This window comes from Labrus bergylta, chromosome 19 (assembly GCF_963930695.1).
Source record: "Labrus bergylta chromosome 19, fLabBer1.1, whole genome shotgun sequence".
NCBI lineage: Eukaryota > Metazoa > Chordata > Actinopteri > Labriformes > Labridae > Labrus > Labrus bergylta.
In genome coordinates this window covers 21,944,197-21,970,537 of record NC_089213.1, presented here as the reverse complement: position 1 = coordinate 21,970,537, position 26,341 = coordinate 21,944,197, and the positions used below count along the sequence as shown (strand labels likewise).

The 26,341-nt window shown below is 40.2% G+C and overlaps 1 protein-coding gene across 1 annotated transcript in view; it reads left to right on the top strand.

Annotated features, from left to right (window-relative positions):
* atxn1a (ataxin 1a) overlaps positions 1-26,341 on the top strand; it is a 91,219-nt gene that overhangs the window by 18,898 nt on the left and 45,980 nt on the right. The window contains exon 2 of the mRNA XM_065948223.1: positions 7,938-8,127. The gene's annotated coding sequence lies outside the window, so the exon portion shown is untranslated. The remainder of the gene's footprint in view (positions 1-7,937; positions 8,128-26,341) is intronic.

Below are 26,341 nucleotides of genomic sequence, written 5' to 3'. Positions count from 1 at the left end.
GAAAAATGAGAGCTTTCCATATGAATATTTTCTAGATTTTTTCACTTTTTATCTCCAGTGAAAGATCAAAAGCATTGCATTATTGTTATGCATGCATGGGCTGCATATTATACATATTTTGATTGTTTCAAGAAATTTAAGTTGTAAGGTTTGTGTGTGTATGTGTTGTGTTCCCTGCAGGCCCCCCTCCCAGCATGTTCCCCTTATCCCAGTGTAAGGATCTCTGGGAGCAGATCAAAGCTGGGCGCCCTGCATCTCTTGCATCTTCAGGGCCCTGAGTGCTAACACTGCTCGACTGAGGAGAGCCGAGTTGCTCTCTCAGGTGGCAAACATAGTGCTCTGATGTTCAACGTTAGTTCACTCTGCCAGGTTCACTTACACACACGTGTGTGTTCTCAGGTGAATCCTGCACATACAGTACAGAAGAATGATGGAGGATTATCTTCATCTGTCGCTCACTCTTTTTTTTTCTTCTCTTTCTTTTGTCTCTGACACACACTTTTCCTGGCTGCAGCACCCAGTGTGGAGTGTGTTCTAGTCTGTATTTTTTATTCCCCCTCGCTCACATGCCTGTCACGTGTCACTGTGATGTTATTATGTTGTGTTTTGATGTGTTGCCCTGGAGAGTACTGGTACAGAAGAGGGATGAGGACAAAGGACAACAAGGGGGTAGAATAAGAAATAGGGAGGGAGCTATGATTGTTTTTTATTGAAACCATGGTATATATTTCATTTTCTGGTTGAAGAGAAGCTGGATTTTTTTTTACTGGAGACTGAAAACACCAACACTGAGATATTCTCTACTACCACTTTCAATAGACTTATTATGGAGTCCTTCCACACACTCACTATCTGAAGTTACTGTTACAACATGATGACAGTTTTTGCCTTTATGTCAATGCCATGTGTAGTTAGAGGTATTCCCACTACAGACGTAAGGGGGAGTGGAACATGCAAGCACAAAAACAGAATGAAGCAATCTTCACTACGCGCACAAAGTTCACACTGGTCGCATGTTATAAACGTCACCCTTGATTGCTCATGGTGAATTTTTCCTGAATATTTCCTGCTGCCTTCACCCATCAGCTCCCCCCAAACTTTGTGCTCAAATGTAACGAGGAGTCTTACAGGAAAATGTCAAGATGAAGTAGGGTTGAAAAGGGGCTTCAGTTCACTTTATTTCTGATCTTGTAAATTTCCTCTTGAGGTCAAAAAATATGAATCAAGACGCTATTTTAAGCTGGTTAATGAGCGGATTAAACATGTATTTAGCTGACAAGTGGCAATCAGGAAACACTCAAATAACACCTGCACATGTGGAGGTCTGTGAGAGGGGAGAGAGAGTAAACCTCTGCAGCAGTCTCCCCCAGACAGGTTCCCAATGATATCTCAATCCCCAGTTTTTATCTTCACTTATCGCTCGACGTTATCTCTTTTGTGTACATAGTGTCAGAGTGTCATCGTCTATTTTAGCTGCTCCACTATCTGTGCTATCTAGGTTGCCTGGCAAGCTGCTGCTTTGTGCGTGGAAGCACATTGTATGAATGGAAGCAGAGATGTGTGTGGGTGTGTGTGTGTGAGTTCACCAGCATGAAAAAAGCGTGATCACCAGGTACACAGAAACACATTTGGGCAGCTTTTAAGAGTGCTGAACTTTGACCTGCAGTGATGGTACTGAGGGGTTAGTGATAAAGTTGCATAACCAGGATAATTCACGTTACTCTTTCTTTCTGTCTCGTTCTGTGTGTTTCTTTCTGCTTTTCTCATTTATTGAATTCCACCTGCCTGTCGAGTTTTACCTGTGTACATATACATGTGTTCATTAGGACAATTATTGAGATTTTGCATGTTGTAAATATTTAAAGCCCCTGTGAGGATTTGTTTGCTTGTTATGAACTGGTTGAACTGTATATGCTTTTGTGCTGTAGCTGCATATCAAGACCATGATCGTCAAGACTTACTTTATCTATGTAACAATGTTTAGTGCCTGGATGGTAGGTGTCGGATGAAGTATGTTACAGCCGTCTTTTTCATTTTCCACTGCAAACATTCACTGTGAGTGATTTATGTGGCTGTTAATAAACAACAGGATAAGATTCTTTAAAAAATAAAAATCTACTTATACATGTAATAACAGTCAGTGAAGAGATAAGAGGTACCACTTAATCTACTGTGGTCACTAGAATCAACACAAACCTTCAGCTCCTCACAGGAGTAAAGGGCAGATGTTTTCCAGGTGTGATACAGGCAGGACCACCTTAAACTTGATGTGTTTGCAGTATTACATTGAGACAAATTATTATTTTGTAAATTATTTTTTATTTCTGCCTCCTTTTCTTATGTATTCAATTTATTATGTCTTAGTTTCCATGAGATTTGTATGTCACAGATATAATTATACCAGTTACATGTATGCAGGGATGCAGGGATGCAGGCTGGGTTGTGAATTACTGAACAGTCCATTGTTGCCCAGGTAGTTGCTTGTCATGTGTGCAGCCCATGAACCAGAGCCTGCAGTGCAATGTAAGAACTTTGCAGTACTGCACTTTCCTCAGTGCTTGGATGCCAACACTCATGACGCATTTTAAACCAGCAAAACAGCTTGTTTGTGTGAGTGTCATCTCATCTCGTTTGCAGAAATAAGCCGGAGTTTCACTGGAATCCCCTTCTGAAGCCAGTCGCCTTCTGGTGCTTTCGGTCCAATCCTTTTATTCGTTGGCTATTTTTTTATATTTCATCTATGTTCAAATTTACAAATAAAGAACAAAGGCAGCTTTAGGAAAGACAAGTTAAGGGAGCCAAACAAGCCCACATGGGTTCATGGTGTGCCCTCATCACTTCCTGAGAAAGATTCTAATGATTTAATCACATCAATAGTGGCAAACACAAAATATATGCAGAGATAAGCACAAGTTTAATTAATGCGAATGTGACAGAAATGTACATACATATCTTAAGTAGGGATCATAAACTGAAAAAAACAAACACATATATAACATGCTCTAAATACACAAGGAACACCGTTTCTTGGGTTCCTCTCTTTCTAGTAGCAGTGTGGATTCTGTGTCAATGGTAACAGAAGCATTACCCAGACAAGCTAGGTCAGGGTGTAATCCTGCAAGAGATACTGCTCTGCTACTGATTACACACACACACACACACACACACACACACACACACACACACACACACACACACACACACACACACACACACACACACACACACACACACACACACACACACACACACACACACGTGCACGTCCCACCTACGGCTCTGTGCTTTTTGTCGACAGCTGTGGGTGCTGAGTGTGTGTACAAAGTGTGTGTGCGTGGGTGCATGTGTGACTGAGGGACAGCGGGCAAGGGACCAATAGTAAAGCAGACAGAAAGGGGCAGGCCCCTGTTTCATAGACACACACACGCGCGCGCGCACACACACACATACACACACACACACACACACAGACACAGACTCAAGCTACTAGAACTATTGAGTGTGTTGTTCAACAGAGGGAACTGAATTCTAAGCTGCTGAATAGGAGGAAAAACCTTGCTGTGTGTGTGTGTGTGTGTGTGTGTGTGTGTGTGTGTGTGTGTGTGTGTGTGTGTGTGTGTGTGTGTGTGTGTGTGTGTGTGTGTGTGTGTGTGTGTGTGTGTGTGTGTGTGTGTGTGTGTGTGTGTGTGTGTGTGTGTGTGTGTGTACAAATCTTTATTTCTCTAAATAGATTGCCAAGGTGAACCCAGGTGGAAGCCCTTGTCCTTCTATTGGTGTCAACTCTGTAGTCATTCAAAAAAAAAAAAATTGATTGACAGGAATGTTTAAACACACTGAAACATCTGAAAAAAGAGGTGAATGAGAAGTCAAGAATACATTTTTTGAAACAACTTCCTGAATCAATATTTCAAGCTTTATTACTATGCTCTCACTTTCTATATTGTGAGTATGATTGATATTTGTGTTTTACACATTTGTACTCTTGTTGTTTGGTCTTTCCGTCCTCTTATATCCTCTAATAGTTTGGTGGCTTGGCTGTTAGAGCTCTGCTTACTGAGGGACTGATGAACGGGTCATACTGTACCTGAGGCTCATCTGTTCTTCCATTGAAACACACAGCTCACACCACATGCATTTTCCATTATCCATGTTGCAAAGTCTCCACAGCCCTTTTCATGTATTTGTTCCAGTGAGAAAATACAGTTTCATCGTGCTGGTAGTTAGGACACAGCAGGTGTGTTTACTATGCTAATAAAGCTATAAATCTACCATTTACTGCATACAGTCACAACAGGGAAGTGTTAACAATATAATAATTGTGCTCAATGTGAAACAAAGAGGATATAAGATCTAAAAATATATATATATAAAAAAAGTGTGTGTGTGTGTGTGTGTGTGTGTGTGTGTGTGTTGAGTTTTTATGAACTCAGTACAAACAAGAAAAAGGGATCTTTTAGTATCAGTTTCTCTCCCTGGGGCCTTGTTGTCACATGAACAGCTGACCTGATTTTTTTTTTTTGTTGTTGCCACGGCGATGTCTTGTTTCAGGGTTTAATGCTCTGCCTTGCCTCATGACCTTGGGACATGTCTTTGTCACTATGGTAACAGCCTCCGGGGTTACTGTAAATGAGGAAAACAAGCTTTTTTCTCTCTCTCTCTCTCTCTGTCTCTCTGTGGTTGTGCATTAAATCAAGGACTTAAGTACAATTTGTTTTTACCAAGAAACACTCTGAAACATGGTCACAGAGTAAAATTCACAGCTGGGCAAACACAGATTAACCACTTAACTGATTTGGCCCAGGGCCTCTGACCAATGGGGGCCTTTAAAGCACCACCCCACTAACAGACCCAAAGTGGATGGCATTAACCTGTTAGCAAAGAGTTTAACAGCCACACAATCTATATTTTGCTAATCTATTTTAGTCCTGACAGTTTTGGATATTATAACCATCAAGGCCAGGCGCCACCACGCAAGGATGAAGTGACCCTCCTACACGACCTTTTTATTAAAACAAAAAGTCTATTTGTTCATGCATCCTTCTAAAATTTTGTCTGACACGTATAATAACAATGTGAAATATCATTGGCTAAAACATGTGCTCAAGACAAATGGGGGTTGGGTTTAAGGATTTTGTGCCAAGGGGCTTCTGCATTCTTAATCCTTGCCTTCATCTGGGGGAATTCCTGATTCCTGAGAAGTTGTCACCTCTAGGTTTGCCGTTATGTAGCCTACTTAATTAGTGCAGTAGTTGTAAACAGAAGTTCTGAATCACTTTGTGTTGGGCTTCAAAAAAAATGTATTTCCCAAAACTGATGTTTGCAGAGTAGAAAAGGAGAAGTTGCCAACGATAGTGTGTACACATTTGGCCTGCATGATAGGGGAACAATCTGTGTAGTGCATTTACATTGTTTTGATTCCCCTGACTCCAGAAGAATCCAAAATGTTTGCATGCTGACTGAGCAGGCATTGCTTGCTAACATGAAATCATTTTCATTTATTGCAATAAATTCAGACTTTTACAATGTGTTGATTGTAAATGCTCATATTAAAATACTCATGACATTGGGATTCATTTCACAGCCCTAGAACTGATAGCCGTTATCAGACCACAGGAACTTTTTCATAGTTCTAGGACCTGTTGGAGCCCTCCCCCTTTTTTATTAATTCCGCACTTCAGGAACTATTAACTTTTTGATTTCCTAGAACCCAGTTTAGAAGAACCTTTTTAGCACATACTTCAGAGTACCATGGCGGTGTGAATGCAGACAGAAAAAAAAGTCCCCAGTTCTCAGTGAACTCCCCATGATGTAGTTCCTCTACAAAAAGTCCCCAGAACTGTTTGGTCCGAAAACACCTAATGTTATCAGGATTGTTGTGCAAGTAACTTCAAATCAGTAACTAGTTACTACTATCTGCCATATGTAGGTATTTTACAAATTAAAAATGATATGAAGCACGTAGTCGACAACATGTCTATCAGTCTATAGTCCGGCTTACAGATGGTGGAGCTAGCGGTGATTTAACACTTGTTATCAGTACTTTAATCAACAGAATAAAAGCACATGAAATCCCATGTTTTGACTTAGTTCTTCAAAAGAAAACGCATTTATAGCATCATGTTATTTTCAAAGTTATAGCAGAATTTCTGTCCAGCTTTCTCCAATACAACAGGAAAACGAACAAACACAAATATTGTTTTGCAGAAGTAAACAATTTTCTTAAAGCCTTTTTTTCCCCCTTGTAATCATAATCTGTCTCAGTCTACAGTACATGAGACTTTATTGTTCAAATGAAAATTGGTCCAGTGGAATAAGAGTCAACTCATGGAGAGATCTAAATGACTATGTTTAAAAAAAAAAAAAAAAAAAAAAAAGGGAGGACACACGCCTCAAACCGGTGTCTCATGAGGGTAAACAAAGCGTGGTTGCCATGCTGATGGAGTGTTAGAGTATAAATAGAAAGGGTGTTTGTTCCGAATAGTCCTCAGAGAGACAGAGACAGAGACAGGGAGAAACAGGGAGAGAGTGTGTATCATTTTAAAGTTTAAAAGAACAGTTTAAAGTATAAAGGACATTACTATTGAACATTGGGCTTGGTCTATTATCTGGGAAACTCTGTCAGACTGTAGTGTCAATTAATATGAATCTAAAGTGTCTGTATTCGTTTTCTTCTTCCTTTTTTTAGGATATTTTGGGGGTTATTTTTGCCTTTGTTAGTAAGGGCAGCTGAAAAGCGACAGGCATGTTTGGGAGGAGAGAGTGGGGAATTTATATTTGGGATTTTTCTGCCTTTAATGTAGAGACAGGACAGCGGATAGAGTCGGAAATCAGTGAGAGAGAGAGAGTGGGGAATGGCATGCGGGAAAGGAGCCACAGGTTGGATTTGAACCTGAGCCGCCCGCTTGGAGGACTAAAGCCTCCATACATGGAATCCCACTAACCACTGCGCCACCAGCGCCCCAAGAGTAGGGGATGAGATGCAGCAAAAGGCCGTGGTCAGATTTGAACCCCCGACCCCTGCGATGAGGACTATGGCTTCAGTACTTACATGCAACATAACCGTTATATACTCCACCGACACACAATAATTCTAACCTGTTAAAAGAAGTGTGCTGTGGATTGTTTAAGAAGCAGAGCACTGAATAAAACAACACAATAATGTTGGTTTTATTTAGAGATTGGACATATCCGATCTAATTGGTATCAGGCTGATATTGACGTGCGTGCCAGGAAATGACGTGATGTGCGATATCGGACTGACTGTGCAGAGCCATGTCACCAACAAGAAAGATGGTTGGGCATTTTAAACATTCGCAACCCACACGTTCTTGCTTTAAAGAAATTTAGACTGAACTGCAAGAAGTGCCCACAATAGAATCTCCATCAAGACGTTCAGATGTGATGGAACAGCTCTTTTCTATCTGATCACAAGTACAACTCTCACATTTCCTGTTTGTATGTGAAGCCATCACAATGCCGGGTTTACTACAGCTTTGCTCAGGCTTACTCATAAAACCAACAACATTAATAACACTATTGATTATGATTTTAAAAAATCAGTATCGGAATCAGATTGAAACAGAAAAAAATTGGATCGCTGCATCTCTAGTTTTATTGTCTCTTTTTTGTTGTTTTATGTTATGATATAAAGTCTGTGTTTTCTTGCTCACGCTACTATAAAGAGCCTCAGTGAAGAAGTTTTCATACATTACAAGAGTCACTGTGGCTTCCCTTTTTGATCACTTCCTCTTTTGGAGGCTGAAGGTTATTCTCATAATGTCATAACCTAGCAGAAAATGTGGTTACAGTGCAGTGATAATTGAGCAAGAAAAAGTAAGAGTTACATCAAGAAAGATAGTTTCACTTGTTGCATTGTCGAGTAGAGAAAGGATCACTTTGTGTAAATAATCTCTTTGTCTCTCTGTGGTTCTTTGTAGGGAATGGTGACATCACCTGCAGACAGACGGACCTGGACAGACGGCGCAGACGCCTGGAACGCTTCTCTCCCATTGGTGGAGAGATCCAGACTTAAAACCAGAAACTGCAGCTCTAGGCGGTTAACAGCTCTCAACTGAGCAGCAGGCTCCACCTACTCCACCCCAAGAAGCTCCGCCTCCTCTTGCTCAGGTAGGACTCAGGTCTGATGGTGTTACAGTGTCTTATCCATGTGATGTGTTCTGTGTTCAGTTTGCCTGGGTGCTTGGGTCTGTTAAGGCTTGTGTGAGAGCTGTGGATGAAAACTCTGGAAGGAACCTGATGACAGAAACCCTGCCTGACACAGTAGAGCCACGCTTCAATGCAAAATTGGAAAAAAAAAAAAAGGATTCAATTATTGACGTTTTTTGTTTGTTTTTGTTTTTTCATACACCTCTCTAGTTTTTGATTTTGAAGCCAGTTTAACATGTTGACATCACAACAAATCAACATGTACTCTGGACTCCTCTTTGCAAGTTGTGATTTCAGTGAAAAATGTCTTTTGGCCATTTCAAACAATTTTACATTTCTCCTTATCTTATTGTATTTGGACTTTCTTTTTTTAATTTAGATTACGGATAATAGACAGGACACCATGGGGACATTATTAAGACAGCATCTCAAATCTATAGCCTTTCAGTAAGCCCTTCTGTTTGCTTGGATCACAATTGTTTAATCAAAAGCTAACACAGGACAACGTGTCCACTATTTCAAATCAGAAAAAAGCTGACCCTAATCCCATTTGCACCCATATGCAAACATAAATTTCTCCTGCTCCCACTGAGCTTTTGACCCATTACATTCCCCCCTCAGGCTGGAAAACCCTGAACGTATGATTGTACTACAGTGTAGGCCAGATGTTGCTCTGTGTTGTATACAGCTGTGGAGCATTGTCTGTGTAATATTTCTCATCACATCAGAGGAGCGATGTGTGTTTGGGTTTATGTTTGTGTCTGTGGCGGTGTGGATAAACTTTTCCTCCTCACCCTTTCTTTTTGCATTCATGTGATTTTTCTTTGATAATATTCCTCACACTCCGATTCTTCACCATGACCCTCCCACTGAAGTCTCTCTATTCTGCCTCCTTACCCTCCCTCCCTCCTCTTCTCCTTCTTTTTGTATCCTCACCCTCCACTGCATCTACTGGAGCTGCTCCTTCCTTCAGTCCTTTATCTCTGTCTCTGCAGCTGTGTGTCCAACCTCCTTTCTCTCCATTGAGGGAGTCCAGAATGAAAAGAACAGCTTACTGAGACCCACAGAGAGGAGGCCAATCTCTCCTCTCCTCTCCTCTCCTCTCCTCTCCTCTCCTCTCCTCCTCTCATCTCTCCTCTCCTCTCCTCTCCTCTCCTCTCCTCTCCTCTCCTCTCCTCTCCTCTACTCCTCTCCTCTCCTCTCCTCTCCTCTCCTCCGTCAAACAGATTACACAAGTCTGGAGTGTTTGCACTGATATCAATGAAACTACAGACATTCAGAAGTTTCTTTCGTTAAAAAAATTACACAAACCCCACAGTGATATGTCTTATGAGACTCATCCATGTTGCAGCATACCTGCTTTTGATTTAATAGTTTACCAGCCTTAAGCGATATAGAGATAAACTCACCTCACAAACAGCATCATTAGATTTCACGCTGAGCTTTTTCAGGGTGCCTGGGGACCCACTTCATAACTTTACAAATATATTTTGAAGTACAGACTAATTAGTTTATTAAATTAACATGTACCAATTCAGGGAGGAGTACAGAGGAGGTGTGTTAACAAGGAGAGAGAAGAAAAAGAAAAGAAAATGTAAGATTTAGATGAAACAAACGCGATGAGAAAAAGAGCATAATTAGATAATAAATACTGATCAAAAGTGATTTCTTTCTTTCTTCTTTCCATACATCTCTCCTCCCTGTCTCCTCTTTTCTTTGCCCATCATTTTGCTCAAAGAAAATTACACATTACCCCTCCCTCCTGCTTCCTGCGTCCTCTCTCCTCTTTTGTGACTCCACCGCTGACAGTCGCCTTTTCTGCGAGCCAAAAGTGGCAGAAATGAGCAGATGGAGGGGCTGACAGTCTGCGAGCTCAAACAATGATGCTGGGCGGCAAGTCGTGGTGATCAACACATGTCAGAAAGAGGCTGTTAATGGGGTAACCACATACAGGCTGTCAGTCACAAACGAAAAGGGTGGGTCAGAATCAGTCAGAATCAGTTCAGCTCAGATTTGATGTTTGAGTTGTTTGGCACATGCCATATGCTTCATCCTGCACGTTCCATGGTGAGTTCACCGGGAGATAAAGCTCATATAATCTCGACAGCTAACGTTGCTAAGCAGGAATAAAACACTTTGTTAAATATTAACACATTCTCATGATGGCGCCTATGACATGAATGATGGGAACATGATCAGAAAAAAAAGAAGCAGGATATAAGAAGACGACAGCAGGGAAAAGAAGTAACGAGATGAAACCAACAGCAGTAATAAAAACTAGAATCCTGCACTTGACCTTTTCAAGGACATTTTGTATTCTTCAGTTAATCAGATGTTATGATGTAACACTGTATGATTGTCTTGTAATATATCAATCATTGCTGAATAGACATGATCTTTTCTTACAGTATATAATGGTTTTCAATTAGCAAAAGATTCTGCTCTTTACTGCTAAGTGATGGATTTGTCTTGCCAGAACTGCAAATATAGTGATAACACAAAAGTTCATTTTACACACTTAATGTGTTTCTGGCATTCTGCACATTTGATCTGAAATGAAATAGTTAAACTGAAGTCCTTTAATTCCTCATAGTTTCTTTGTCATTTTCTGGCAAGTTTCCCTGGTCGTTTCTTTGCCAAATTAAAGCAGTCTGGCACTAATCAAACAAGAATGGAAGTGGTATTAAGTTTTACACTTCTAACTAATTAACTCTGATACATTTCTTGGCTAAAAGGTCTTTTACAGTTTAAGAATAAAATTGAAAAATCATCTCCAAGAAAGCAAATGGTCCAGTTGAGTGTAACTGTGAAGAATGAACAGGAATCAGCTCTCTGTCTGCAGCTACTCCACTCAGAGCGTCTCATTGATCTGCTCATTAACTTCCTCATATAGCTCCTGGGCAAAGACTTTAAATTCAGACTCAACCATGGGCGCATTCGCAAAAATATGCTCAGCTTTGATTAAATTATCGCACAAGGCAGTGATATCTGATATGCCGAGAGAAAGAGTAAACGTATTTATGTCTTGAAGGGAAAATCTGACAGCTTCACATTAACCTCATACTTTCACAGATTGATTTTTTTTTTTTTTTTACCTCCTTCATTTGAGACTAAAATGACTCCCGCCCACTCTCTCACGGTTCCATTCAATGCAGCCTGCAGCAACAGCTCTCAGTAATCTGGAAGATGTCAAATTACCAATTAACCCGCCAATGCTCTCTAAAATAAAAGCTTCACATCAGTCTTTAGATGTCCAGCAATGCCAGAGGGTGTGAGTGAAAATGTTCTAAATAAAGCAGACTCAATACGTCCCTTTTGTTTTGCATAAGACTTCAGCGTAGCTTCAGCAAGCATATTAATGCTAAAAACTAACAATAATAGAAAAAAACATGCATCTACATTTCACCAAAGTTCCCTGTAGTAAAGGCTCTGCTGCCCTTAGAGGGTTAAAAAAAACCCTCCATTAAATGGAGAGTCTCCCCCCCCCTCCCTTCTGTGAGTGAGCATGGATTTACCCGTCTCTGTTTTCTTGTAATAGCTGTGCTCTGCTTTATTTGATCCGGGCCCCCGCTCTAGTTGTAGGATTGAATTGGGTTTGGAGAGCAAGGAAAACCGAACACACACACACACACACACACACACACACACACACACACACACACACACACACACACACACACACACACACACACACACACATACACACACACACACACACACCTGAGACTGCCAACTGCTTCAGCAGATGCCCCAGAACGAAGGAGGGAGAGACACGAGTAAGTGAAGAAGGGAGGGGGAGGAAAGTAGTAAGATACATGAGGATAGGGGAGGAGGGTTCCTTATTCAAATGAACATAATATTTAAATAAGGACAGTTTGTCACTGATTCATCCCCTTTTTGTTTCATTCTCTTTTTACTTCTCAGTCTCCTTTCTGCCTCAAGTCTTACATCACTGCCCCCCTGCCGAGTCTCTCACTCAGTTCATCTTTTGTTTTGCTGTCTAAACTTCTCATGCGCCCCCCCAAGTCTCCATTAACACTCTCTCTAACATACACACTGTCTCTCTACTCACTCACAATTAGTTAATTACCCTGCAGAGCGTCACTGGGTTCATCCAGATTGCTGTTTTTTATGTGAATTACTAAAAGGAGAAGAGAGATACAGAGTCGAGGAATGAACCAAAAGTGAAAAGCCAGACACTCTGTGCTGAAAGAGCTGACCTTAGATGTCTTGCTATATGAAGGGAGACGAAGTGCACAAAATGTGTTTTGGTGTTACCAAGGCTGTTCTGATTGAAACATGTCACAAAGCTCTATCACATTTTGTTTTTGTACAAACATTTAAAATGACATTTTAGAGATTTGTTTGGTGAAATAGTGACCTGAGTAGAAGAGGCAGCAGCATAAAGCGAGTGTATTTGAACTTGAAGACTAAATGTTCCTAAACACACAGATGTTACTTTAAATTCATGCAGCTAGCTGAATCAATAGAGATGTAGGAATAAATGAAACAACAAGAAGTAAAACCATTTAAATGCTAGAGAAAATTAGAATATAACATTTGTTCACATAAATTACTAACATTTTCAGACATAATTTCTCCACTTCATTGTATTTTCAGATATAATTAGATTTTTACATTTTGCTAACCCACTAGCTCTAACTTTTCTGCTAGCATGCAGCTAGCACCAAGCAGAGGGCAAACGCTGAAATCATTTTTTTTCTTTGCAGCTCTTAATGAGTTGCATCAGCAGCAGCCAATCAAATCAATCCTTTCAGCACAGTGCAATTCACTGTGCAGCTTACTGTTTAAAGTGAAAAAGAAGAATTGCTTTTTGGTGATACAAGTTTATACTTGCTGATCAACAGATTCAAGGCAGCACCACTGGTATTTCTAATAACCATTTGGTTCCAGAACAACCATTTTTAATAAATATTGTTGAAGGATTCAAAAGGAACACGATACAGGTGTTCAGACAGATCTCCAGTTGTCGTGTGCACAGTTAAGTTTTAATGGAAGCAGCAGAGATGGACATGATTCCATATTCCTTTAAATATGATTTACTCAAATTATTATTATAACCAACATTCTTCATTTGTTTTCAGACCAAAAACTAGAGAAAAAAATGCACATTTGTTTGCAAGAGCAATACAATTCAATTCAACAATACAAGTTGTGTCTTTATAACCTTTGACACAGCAGCTATGTCATAGTACTGACACAAACAGCTCCATTTCTTAGTTCATTATGCAATCATGAAAGAGGATATCTGAAAATAAAGTTTTCTAAGGAACACAACGTAGATGAAGTCTTTGAAACTTTGCTCCTTTAGTTCAATGCGTCAGCCGCATGTTTGATGGAGCGGGGGGGGGGGGGGGGATGTAAGGGTTCCCCCATAGGAGCTAATCAGCGTGAGTGCGTCTGCACAGCTCCACCGCTCAGTCCTGATAAACATCACTGTGTGTACTCTGTGTCTTGCCTGTCAGCATGTTTGTTGTGTTAATAAATCAGCATGTTCCTTCAGCTATATGTGCATCAACAGTGTTTACACATGCTGTGTATGTTGAATACATATTGTACAGGAATGTGAAACGTCATGTGAAGCAGCGGGGTAACAACATGTTGCTGTAGGTCTTTACTAATGAGCCATACGTGAGCAGGGACATGCTGCGTCTATGTGTGTGGGTGTGAGCATGTATGTGGGTGTGGGTGCCATTTTTGTTCAGAACATTTTATCTTTTGAATGTACTTGTAATAACTAAAGTCGTACTTTTAAATTTGAATGAAGTGAGTGTGTGGGGGGGTTTGTCCTCCATGTGGGCTCCATTATTCACACAAGAGTGCTTGTCTGCCTTCGGCGTGATTAATCCACTGTCCTTCCTCACTCCGACCCGCTTTTGTTGCTCTTTTCTTTTGTTTGCTCTTGATTCCCTCCTGCTTTATAGCATTAAGCAATGAGTAATGATGAGTGACATCATCTCTGGCTACTAGGCGAGTGCCGGCTAATTGACCAGAGCCTTCTGATTGCATTAGCTGTTATACCTTCAGGGTATTCCCCGTCCGCCGCCCCCGCGCTTTGAAAGACGCTCCTTATTGTTTGCAGGGAGCATCAAATTGCTTTTGCTTTTGATGTATTCATAGCAGGAACAAGTTGTGGAATTACTACTTTTTGATTGGTCACGTGTGCATTTGAACCTGAAAAGTGAATCAAGCATAAAGCAGCAATTTCTGCCGAGCTTTTCTGCGCTTGATAATTGCTAAAGTCTGAAATGCATGTCTCAGTAAACCTCAAGAATATTACAAATGGGCTATAGGGAGGCTTATATACCGCAGAAATGTCTCCGGTTATTGTGTGGGTGCTCTGGATGCTCTGCGAGAAAGCAATAAAGGTTGAAAAATGAAGTTGTGCTTTAGATTTACTAACAGCCATGAGAGGCTTTTTCCTCAGCTCATCGCTCTTCTTCTCTCTCTCTCTCCCTCTCTCTCTCTCCTTCTCTGTCTTCTCTTTCACAATAAGAGCCACCTTCAAGTGAGGTAAAATGATTATAGTAATGGATGCCTCCCTTACACTCCAGCCTGTCTCCTGCCCTCCTTCACACTCACTACTTTGTACATTTTGTTCTGTGCATTAGTGTGGCCCCGGGGATGCCCTCGCTCTTTGCGGCTTAATGCAATCACACCTCCAGTGTAGGTGCACCCGAGAGGGAGACAGTCGAGGGGAAGGGATGAGAAGAGGAGGAGGGTGGGTGGTGATCACATCAGAGGATGATAATTACCTGACAGGAGCGGGAAGTCATGCAAAAAAAAAAGATGGTTTACAGGTCGTCCTGTCAGGCGAGATACCTGGACAGTTTCTTGACACAAATGTCATCTGAGCGATCATGCATCTACTAATTAGTCACCTTTACGGCTTCTTGATCATGTTGGCTGTCAAGGCGGAAATTAATGGAATGCCATGGAGCCAGTTGTGACACACCTTTACGGATGCTAAAATGGTTACATTTAAATTACACTTTCCTTGTGACAATATTAAGACTTCCACACAAAAAGACCAATTACATGCAACAAAAAGTTTTGATCGAGGAACTGTTCCAATGTTTTTCTTTTTTATTTCTACTAATAGTGGGCATAGCAGGGCAAGTTATGATAGTATAGGAGATTATATAAGAGGAGGAGATACACGATATGTGACCCACATTAATAACATCATGATACAGGGATTCTGCGATCATTGATATTTTGCAAGAAAATCCTATAATGATACATCCCAAGTGCACTATTTGTGTATATATTCACTAAATCGTCGTCTTCTAAACTTCTTCTTTGGCCAGTTGACTTCCATCCATGTTACCCCGATTTATGTCAAAAGCACCACAATGATGAGGCATGGAGTGAGTCAAATGACCAGGGAATTCTGTAAAGAGCACAACAATATCAATTTAAGATATCAATATTTGGGGTCAGTTATTCCATAAATGTATCACGAGTCAAGATGAAAACGTCTTTCCTTATCCAAGTTGCGTGCCAAAACTATTATTTTTTTAAAAAGGAAACAATGAAAAAACAGGAGTCCTCAAAACTTTTTAAAGCGCTGAATGAAAGTGACTTTATTCTCGTGTGCTTTTATGGATTGTATGCCGTGGACTTCATGACGACTAACACTTTTTTTCTCCCCAGGAGATGCTGAGCTTAGTTCAGCAACTTCAGCTTTTAGTAAGATGAATGGGGATGGCCTTTGTGGTGCCTGGGAAGTCCTTATGCAGAGACCTATACAGGGTTTATTGCTTTTTACAAGCGGCCTGTATGATAAAGTGCTGTCTCTCTGACCACCCACTCTCTCCCACCCACTCTTCCCTCTCTCCCTCGCTCCCTCGCTCCCTCGCTCCCTGTCGCTCTGTGTTACTCTGATACCGGATGGCTCTGTTATCTTCTCCCGTTTTCTTCTTTGTCAACTCTACCTTTATTTGTTTTTCCCTCTTGAATCTTGCTGTTCGTCCTGTAACTTCTCTGGCTGTTTTTCCTCAGTTAGCAACACTTTATTTATTACTTTTTTTTTGTCTATTGTCTTTTTGAGGGGCGGCTGTGGCACAGTGGTTGAGTCAGCTGTCTCTTAAACAGAAGGTTTGCTATCTAATCCCCAGCCCCTGCAGCTGCATGACCAATGTGTCTTTTGGCGAGACACTTAACCCCACCGATGGAAACTTCACACACCCTCTGCCATCAGTGTACGACCTGTGGTGTCAAATCACTTTGAGTAGTCAGAAGACTAGAAAAGCATTATACAATCACAAGTCTATTTACCTTTTTTTTTATACCATTTCTGTGTTTGGCTCGTCTGAGCACACATCAAGTTGTGTTTGTGATGTGTTACTGCTCACGATTGGATGATACAATAACTGGGCAGATCGCTCTTAATGATCACAGCTCCGTTCCTCTGTAATAAGTGAGAAAATCAGTCATGCTGGCTGGGAGACAGATAAACTTCCTATGTTGCCAGCTGGTGATTATGCAGATGCCCTGTTTTACACTTATACACACTTCAGAAATGTGTTGTGTCTGAGGTGTATTTATTCATATGTGATTTTTGATTAGTTCTTTGGAGATTAGATCTACACAAGCAATACGATTATTCTAGATCCTTTTACAAGAGTTGAAAAACGTGATATGTTAACAAAGGTTTTGCAGAGATATTCTTGTTTAACGTGAAGGAAACCACTCCATTTGTACCATGTAGTGCTCTATATATACCAAGCCATCCTGCAATACCAAAACAGTCAGTGCAGTCTGTTTACAGCTGTACTGATGGATGTTCACTTATCAGTATCCCTATAGTATATACTGTTCTCTCCTCCACTCAGACCTGTAATGTGTTTAGAGATGCAGGCTAACAGCCCGTCCAGCTAAACTACTCTTCCTTTACACGGGGCAGCAAAGTGAACTTGGGGCCACAAAGTGTGTCGCAGCGTGGTTCCTCCAACAGTAAACAACTGCAGATATAGGCTTTGGTTGAAGGATTTTAATAGAATAGTCCAGGATGATATATAGAGGAAATTTTTTCAGCTGTACTTGAGATATTTTCAAGCCGTTTAGTATATGTTTGTACTCAGACACGTACAGAATAACTCAAGTAAAATTGTTGCTTTAGGTCAGACATGTGTTTTTTTGGTGCTTCAGCCATGTTGCTAAGCTTGACAGAAAAAAAACAAAACTCTTGCATGATAGTTTTCAATATTGTTATATCTTCAGAGAGATCTCTCGTCTGCAGATAGTTAAAAATTCTGATCACAGTTGACATCACACTGCTATGGTGACTGTTTCATCTGACTGACAGTCAAAAGAAAAAAAGAATCCTAAGTAAAGTATAGGTCTAGGCGACAATTTTTGAAACGATTGCACAATGGATTAATAGGTAATTGCTGTTTTTCCCAGACCAGAAACCTCATGTGTCTGCCCAAATGAAAGTACACAGTTGCTAATGCTAACTCTGTCGAGGCGTATTTGCTGTGATAAATGATTTGGACTCTTAAGAGATGCGACACATAATACTTCAGAAAATAAAACCTCCCCAATTCTGTGCATGTTTTCATCACTTCTCCCCTACATGAAAGGTCTTTGTCGGACTGAAATCCCCAGCCTGTTCATGAATTCATTTGTACAATGCGGCTCCTCTAAGCAATAATTCAGTGCTGTGCTGCTCCACTCTGCTGGGACTTCTTACAGTATTGTGATTGCCTCACAAAGGGAACTTGTTGTACACGTCGCAGAGACACTGTACATAACTGTAGGCTGTGTTGACTGTTGAGTGGGAGGTTATATAAACATAAACACTGACATAAATGCCATAACGTCATATTTTTGATGTTTATAAAAAAAAATCAAAAAAAATCCTGGAACCTAAGGAATAGACAGAGAATGAAAGTAAGTTATCTTAAACCCCCCGGTTGAACAAAAGCAAACCTGAGACTCTCACCGATAATTACATGTTAGTTATTTACCTGCTGCAGAAGAGAAGAACTCTCCTGTCTTGATTGTGCTGAGATAGCACGAGCAGAGTTTTCTCACTGCGACACGAGAATAACCTCTGAGCTTGTTGAAAGCGCCAGCAGGTGTGTGTGTGTGTGTGTACAGTATGTGTGTATGTGTGTGTGCATGTGTGGAGGTGTGTGTGAAGGCATTTGACAGCGAGGATTACATAACAGAGATGCCTGCTGTTGCGGGTCACCGTGAATGACAGGGGAACACACGCACACTTGCGCGCGCGCGCACACACACACACACACACACACACACACACACACACACACACACACATATAAATCATTAGAAATACAAACACATGTAGTATCTGCACGTACTCACTGACACACACTCTTACTCTTCCTCCTGTATTCCTCCCTCCCCTTTTCACCCCCCCTTCTCTCTCTCTCTCTCTCTCTCTCTCTCATCTTCCATCTGGCCTGTTTAATCTGCTGCATGATTAGCAGAATGGGTTTACACACTGTGTATACGGTATATATGATAAAATCTTTACCCACAAAGTAGTAGGATTTCATGCTTGCTATTTTAATATGATGATAATGATACAGATACTGGTATGATACTGATACTGGTATTCGTCCCTACACTGAGGTTCTGGTATTGATACAGGATTCTTTTTCAGCCTCCTATATATAACTAGTTTCAGTAAAGTATCATGTGAGGATGTCAAACAACAACAGTGCAGTGCTAAAAGAGCGCACATAGTAAGGTAAAGTTAATCAACACTTGCAAAGTGTAAACAATGAGTGTTTTCCGCACCAATTATATGTCGCTTTTTCAATCTTGCTGGTATTCATCCCCGTTTCCACCAAGTGGTCTGGTTTTGGTTCAGTACGGTTTGGTACGGTAAACCCTGATCTTGCTTGTGTTTCCACATTACATATCACTACATCACAGTAGCCCTACATAGTGTAAACAGCCAACACATGTGACAGAAAAGAAGATAGTGACATTGCAAACAAAGATGAATGATTCCTAGGAAGGTCTGCAACTCCAAAGAAGTCTGTGGTGCAAAAAAATAAAAACAGCCAGGAAATACATTTCAAACAAATGTGCATATAAATCATCTTATCAAATAAAAGACTGCAAGAACAAACGTGCCAACATTGGTTTTCAAACCACGTCAACACATGGGACATAGTGCAGTGAACCTATAGACTGTACACACCCAGTGATCAATCTGTCTATTGACCTCTGCTACCGCACACACACATGCACACACACACACACACGCAGTCAGCAGCTTTGTGGAAGCATGTATTTTTAGACTTTGTTGGTACATTTATTTTGGATGTATTTGTGTTTTCTGTGTTTTCAGAGTCACACTCAGGTGCTGATATGCTGTAAACTTGAATGAAGTGAAATAGTTGTTATGTAAAGATGTCTGTTTCTCCAACCTTTCCCTTCTTTCTCCCTTTGCATCTGCCCTACTAATGATCACGATCACTCTTCTTATATAGAAACTCATGTCTCCTACTGTAGTCAGAGATCAAGAGATCCATACATGCTATTCCACACATTCAGGTATAAGAACAGTGAGTTTTTTGGTGTGGATGATAGGAGGACACTTGGGTCTGGTTTAGGCTCTGATTCTATTCTAAATGAAGCGGGAGTTTGTGAATTATTAAAGTGCCTGTCCTCTTTCTCTTCTCTTCTCCCTCTCCATCTCTTTCTCTCCCTCTTTTGATCTCATTTCTCTTTCTATTCGTCTTTCACACACACACACACACACACACACACACACACACACACACACACACACACACACACACACACATTCACACACACACACACGCTCACATTTCACACTCATATCTATTTCTTCCCCTCCTTTTTTTTCCCCTCAGTTTTACTCTCCTCTATTAAATAAAGGAGGGGTCAGTGTGATTTGTGAGCCGGTAGTTCTGTCAGTGTCTGTGTGTACATTTGTGTGATTTGAGTGATGTTGGTTAATCCAGGGCTGTCCTTGGGGACAGATTTGGCCCATATTACAGCCTGCTATTACTGCGTCTAAAACCTCCTGTGCATTGAGACAGTCATTATTTACTGCTGTGCATCGTCCCGACTCCCTCACTAGCATTTATTTTTTTACAAAGCTCCACCCTGTTCTGCACGAGCAAACACAAATAGACAGACAGAGAGAGGAGATTTACTTCCACTAAGCTTTCGAAAACAAGTTGGCTGAAGAATCGATTTCTTGTTTTTCTATTTTTTGTTCTGTAAGATTAATTGTGGCTTGGGCCTGCTCAAAAAGGAAACCTCTTTCTTCCTCCAAAAGAAGAAAAAAAAGTCTGTTCACATAAACTGTTTCAGAGATAAGAAATTCAATCTTGACCTTGTAATCAGCAGGTGACAAAAATCTCCAGACCCAGATTGTCGACTCAATAGCTGCTCTTGAGCTTTCAGTCAGAATACATGACCTTTCTTGGCAGATTGATGATATCCATATTTCATAGAAGTGTTGTTATTCAACTTTCAAGTTCACTTCTTATCCATTGAAGGAAAAAAAATCGAGACTTGTTTTAATAAAAACAGAAATCAAAGTAAAAAAGGCTTTATCTTACCGTCTTATTTTGAGTGAAATCATTAAAAATACAGACAAATCCTGTTAACAAAAGAAACAAGCTAAGTAACAAACCTTAGGTCTAGCGGTAAAAAAAACTCTTCAGTGTTCCAGTCCACGTTTGCTTAAAAGCTGTTCCGTCTTTATAAAAGTGTGGTTCACAAAATAGTGTGACGGTTATTTTGAGATGTTACTTTTTCTTCACAATTAAATAAAGAAAAAAATCTACAACAGAGTAAGGTCGATACTAAAAAGTTTGAACAGGGGGTGCCATAGCCTATAGTGGTTTGTGTGTGCACCCCATATGCGGAGGCTTTAGTCCTCCAAGGTGGGCGGCCTGTGTTTGAATCTGGCCTGTGGCTGTTCCCGCATGTCATTCCCCACTCTCTCTCTCCCTGATGTCTGACTGATTAAACATCGTTTGTAATTGATGTATGAAAGTCAAACACATACACATGTGCTGTACATGCAGTCAACCTCAACCATTGAAACAGAGGTCACACTCTACTACAACATATACCACCGTCTGATAATGACTGATGTAGGAACCAGTGTGAAACTAGTTTAACACATATTCCCCCCTTCACCTCTATCCTACATCACCTCGGGCTAATCTCTGACAGCATCAGTACACACTTCTCTCTGTGTGTGAGTGTACACACACTTCTCGATAAACGCCTCAGACACGAGAAGTAAGCTGTGAGAAAGTGGGCTGGCAGTGTTTGTAAAGATTTGGTGTCGTGAATCAATAGTTGGTGCCAATTCAAATGAATGTGAACGGGTTGTAGATTTATATTAAAGCTCAGTGTTGGCAGGTCTCTATCCTGTTTTCATGACAGGAGTTGATGAATGGTGCACTAATAACCGGCACTCTCTCTACAGGGAGAGAGTGCCATGTGTGCTATGTCGAGCGTGTCAAATAGTAGTGTTTGTGTCTTTCTGCTGATGTTTTAACTTTAGGTGAGGAGAGAGATAGCAGCCAGGAGCGATACAAATGAAGGATTCAGTCAGATGATGTATGGATGTCTTTTTCATTTTCTTTCAAGTCACAAAATATATTCCATTGTTCTGTTCATACCTATTTTTAATTCTTATATATAATTTTTGTCACACTGTTTCTCTCTCTTTCTGATAATTTCACCAGACATTCTTCACTTATTCTATGTAGGGTATTGCCCAAATTTAAGGCAATGTACCAAAATATTGCTAAACTATTGCTTAACCCAGTTTCTGTTTTTCAAGTCTCCTCAGAGTAAACACATGTAAAAATACTGTTTTGCTGAAATAATTAGGAGATGAATTGACTGGTCGACTAACATAAAAAAATGAATTAGTAGCACTGACTCTAATCCCTGTGGAATAATTAATAAAATCTGTATTATTTCTCGATCTAAAAGGCTGTAAAAATAATCTTGAAGCATCCTAAATATGAAAAGTTGCTGCTTTAATATTCCTTTAATATAGGTTAAACAATATAACACTTAAGCAAACACTTCATTACTCTTCTTAATTGTGGACACTATATTGACTTCATGAGAATATCTGATTGATTAAAAAAAACAACTAATTGGCAGGTGAGTTGAGAATAGAAATGATATGAAGTTGGGGTTAAGGTCATGTAAAGAAACTTTATATTAGAAACCAATATATTAATATTAATATTAATATAAACATCACCAGCAATCATATGCATGTCTTTGGATGGATTGATGGATTTGACTTCTCCCTCCATGTCTCCTCTCCCTCCTCTGTCGCTGCTTCCTCTGACCTTCTCTGCTCTTCAATATAGATATGCGCTGTCATTGGTCCAGTTATTTATGAGGCCCCTCCCTGTTTTATTTCCCATTGGCTCAGGCTCTACAGTAACATTCTTTTCTCATCAAATGTAATCGCTCCCTGATTTTCAGTTAGAAAACAGCTTGGCAGAAACAAAAACAGAATGTGCCCGTTGACTGATGTTAAAAAATAAATCATATGTTTTCTATTTTAAAGCCTGTCAGGGCTTTCTGTTTCCCTCTCTTCTATTCAACTCCTGCTCTTTCACCCCCTCCCTCCTAGAATTGCAGCCAAAGACTCTTTCCCATAACCTCCTTAGACCTGTGTGTGTGTATGTGTGTGTCTCTGCACGGTAGTCTTAAATAAGAGACAGATTGAAAGACATGCAGGCCTTGTACACACCCACTTGCACACACTTAAATACACACATGTACAGTATCGCCCTCGTTGTACAGGCCCGAGGGATTAGAGCTGGAACTATTTCCTGTTTGGGTCGAGGGAGAACGGGGAAGTAGTGAGGATGAAACATGACGTAACCATGGCGGTGGTCTTCCTGTGTGCTCCACTCAGGCCTGGGTGTTACCCAGAGTTTGCTTTTCCATGGTCATTAATAGACCAAGTGCAGTGAATGCCAGTAGCCCTGTGAACACATTAATCCTCTGACCTGTTTCGCTAGAGCTATTGACGATCATCTTTTAACTTCGGATCAACAGCGCTTGCAAAGTCATGGTCACAATTTTTGCTCAGAAAAAGCAGTTCTACAGAGCTCTCTCATGGGTTCATCGAGTTCATTAAGTGTGCCATTTATTTAGGGTTCCAGAGCTATACATGCCCATTCAAACTGGAGGGGGTATTTAGTATTTCAAATATATATATAATTTTTTATATAATATGTAATGATAAATAACATTGGAAGAGATCTGATAAAAAAAAAAGCTACAAAAAAAATAGCAATTAGGATGTGAGGAATTTTGCATGATTTAACTTTCATATAACTTTTTTCAGTAATTACCATTCCTGCCTTTGATTATAAAAGTTTCAAAATGCAGAAAATGGATTCACTCTAAAAAAAAAATGTCATGATAAGGACCCGTCGGCCCCACTCTAACTTAGAGTTTTGGCTTCCCTGACGCCCCTGTCTCCATGTGTATATGAAGAGTGAAGATATTAACCTAACTGCTTTGATCATCCATATTTCACACTCCTGCTGTGTTTTAGCACCATGGGTTGTTCCTACCTGACAAGCAGGGGGTTTAAAATAAGCTTGAAACACCTGAACCTTGAAGTTAAAAAATATAATGATCTTTACTATGGCTTTCAAGCTTGAAAAAAGTAGTCCAATTTATTATAGTTGTATTAAAATGCAGTTTTTGTCTGTAGTCTGTAAGGCAGATGTGCAGTTCCTTCTTCCAAGGGAGAAACAGTTAACAAAGCAATGCTATAAATCATTTTCTTAAAGTATTAATAGTACATGGAAGAAAGATTATCAACCATGTATTCCATAAAAAATCAAAGGAGAAGTCAAGCTTAAAGGTGTTAAATAACGTTCTATATCCAGGAATTAATTATATAGATGGTAGTCGCCAAAGAAAAGCTGGAAATCAATGCTGCAGCAGGCAGGATGTCAACTCCAGTGACTACCACTCAAGGTGTGAAGCAGTCCGCTAAAAAAAGACGCAATGTAACACCTCTCTTGCTGCGAGGATCTTACACATTACCCTGGAAGTGGAAAATAAAGGAACACGAGTCTCACACAAAAGTGAAAAAAGGTGATCAGAAATAGTGTCACACGGTTATATAATAGTGATGAGCCGCTTTGGGCTTTATACTCTGAGCAGAAAAGGAATATTTTAGCTCTTAATTGCAGACATAAACGCATGTTTGTCTTTTAGATAACTTGAAAAAACAGCATGATTAAATAAATGACTTTCAAGCCTGCTCAGTTTTAGTATAGAACAAAGGGCAGATAATGAAGTTTGTTATTTAAAAACAACTCAAACAGTCTTGTGATAATGTTTGCGAGCACACTTTGTTTGTCTCTGATATATCCAGTGAAAAAATATAAGTAACAGTGGTTAGCTTAAAAATAGAAATGGAAAGCCGTGATTTTCCTCTCCATAGCAACAGTTCACCACCGAGCACCGGCTCGGAGTTGATGGAGTGGATTCTCTGAGCACATTATTTACTTTGTGTGTGTGTGCGTCTGTGTGTGTGTACATCCTCCCGCGTGTGCGCCTTTGTTTATTTGTGCACGACGAGTTCCAAGACGTTGTTTGTTTGGTTGAGTTCATCTCTGTGGAAACCCAGAACAAGGAGTGAAGCTGCTTGGGCTCCTGCTAAGACCAATAATGAAGTCTTCACTCTGATGTCAGCTTTAAAAAAAAAAACCGTCAAACTATGATAAAGAATCCGTGTTTGTGTTTATGATTACATAATGTTTCTCTTCGGTAGCTTTCATCAGGGACAGACAGAACAGGATGAGACTTAATACGCAGAGCAAAACATGCATCTATTACCTCCCTTTTATTGGTCAAGTACATGAACCCAGGAACCTAACTACTGTAGATGACACTCTATCTATTTGTAGCTTCAGGGCAGACACAAACAGACAGAAAAGCACATGCACAGCGACACACACACTTACACACGCACACAGTGTGTAGTGTCAGGCACGGCAGGGGCTGCATCTCTCCAGATGGCAGGAGCCGCCCACACGCTGCCAGTTGTTATACAATATGTATTGTATAACCACGGCGAGCAACAGGCCCCCTCCTGGTGCATCGAGAAGCAACAACACACAAATCCAGTCATTCACAGAGCGGGGAGAAAAAACATAGATCTCTCTTTCTCTCTATGCCACACTCATACATAAATACAACAGGCCCCTTAGTCAGGTATTTAATACCTTTTCTAGTCAGTCATTCAGCATCGCAGCTGTTGCAGTGAGCAGGCAGCAAGCCAGTGAGATGGATAATCAATTTGTCTGTTTGCCAGTCGTACAGCTGTGAAGTGAGTCACACAGCTGTTCAGGTAACCAGGTCGTCAGCTGTCAAACATCTGTGCAGTCAATCAGACACAAATCCAATCCCTCGCTAGGTGTATAACACTAGTTCTCAATATATTCTCAATTTATCAAGCTTATTAAGTACAGAAGAACAAGGACAGTTACTCAAAGTTTTTACTCAAATCTATCAGTGGACGTTATAATTAGGTCTTTACTACTTTGAGCAAATCTGAAATATGCAGTATTATTTATTATTATATATTTCTCTTGTTACATTGACTGCTTCATATTAAGAGCATGAAATCACAGCTACATGCAGTTTTGACATATTATATTTTACAGGTCCATATACTATGTGTGATATCATTGTACTGAGTGCCTTTTATTATGTTTGTCTGGTTTATCTAGGCTTTAATTTGGTACTTTATGTCTGTTTTTTTAAACTTATTTTCTCTGTTTTGTCTTTTTTAAACTTCCTTGTTCTCTTCCCCCTTTTTTATTTTTGTCCCTTTCTTTTATCTCCCTTTCTTTGTTTGTGTGTGTGTGTGTGTGTGTGTGTGTGTGTGTGTGTGTGTGTGTGTGTGTGTGTGTGTGTGTGTGTGTGTGTGTGTGTGTGTGTGTGTGTGTGTGTGTGTGTGTGTGTGTGTGTGTGTGTGTGTGTGTGTGTGAGTGTGAGGCCTTAGTTTTTTACCATTGATGTGCCTTTTTTTTCCCACGGACATTTTTTGGTTCTTTCTCATATTCTTTGTCATATTCTATTTCATATTTTTTAAATTTTCATTTTACTCCTTCTT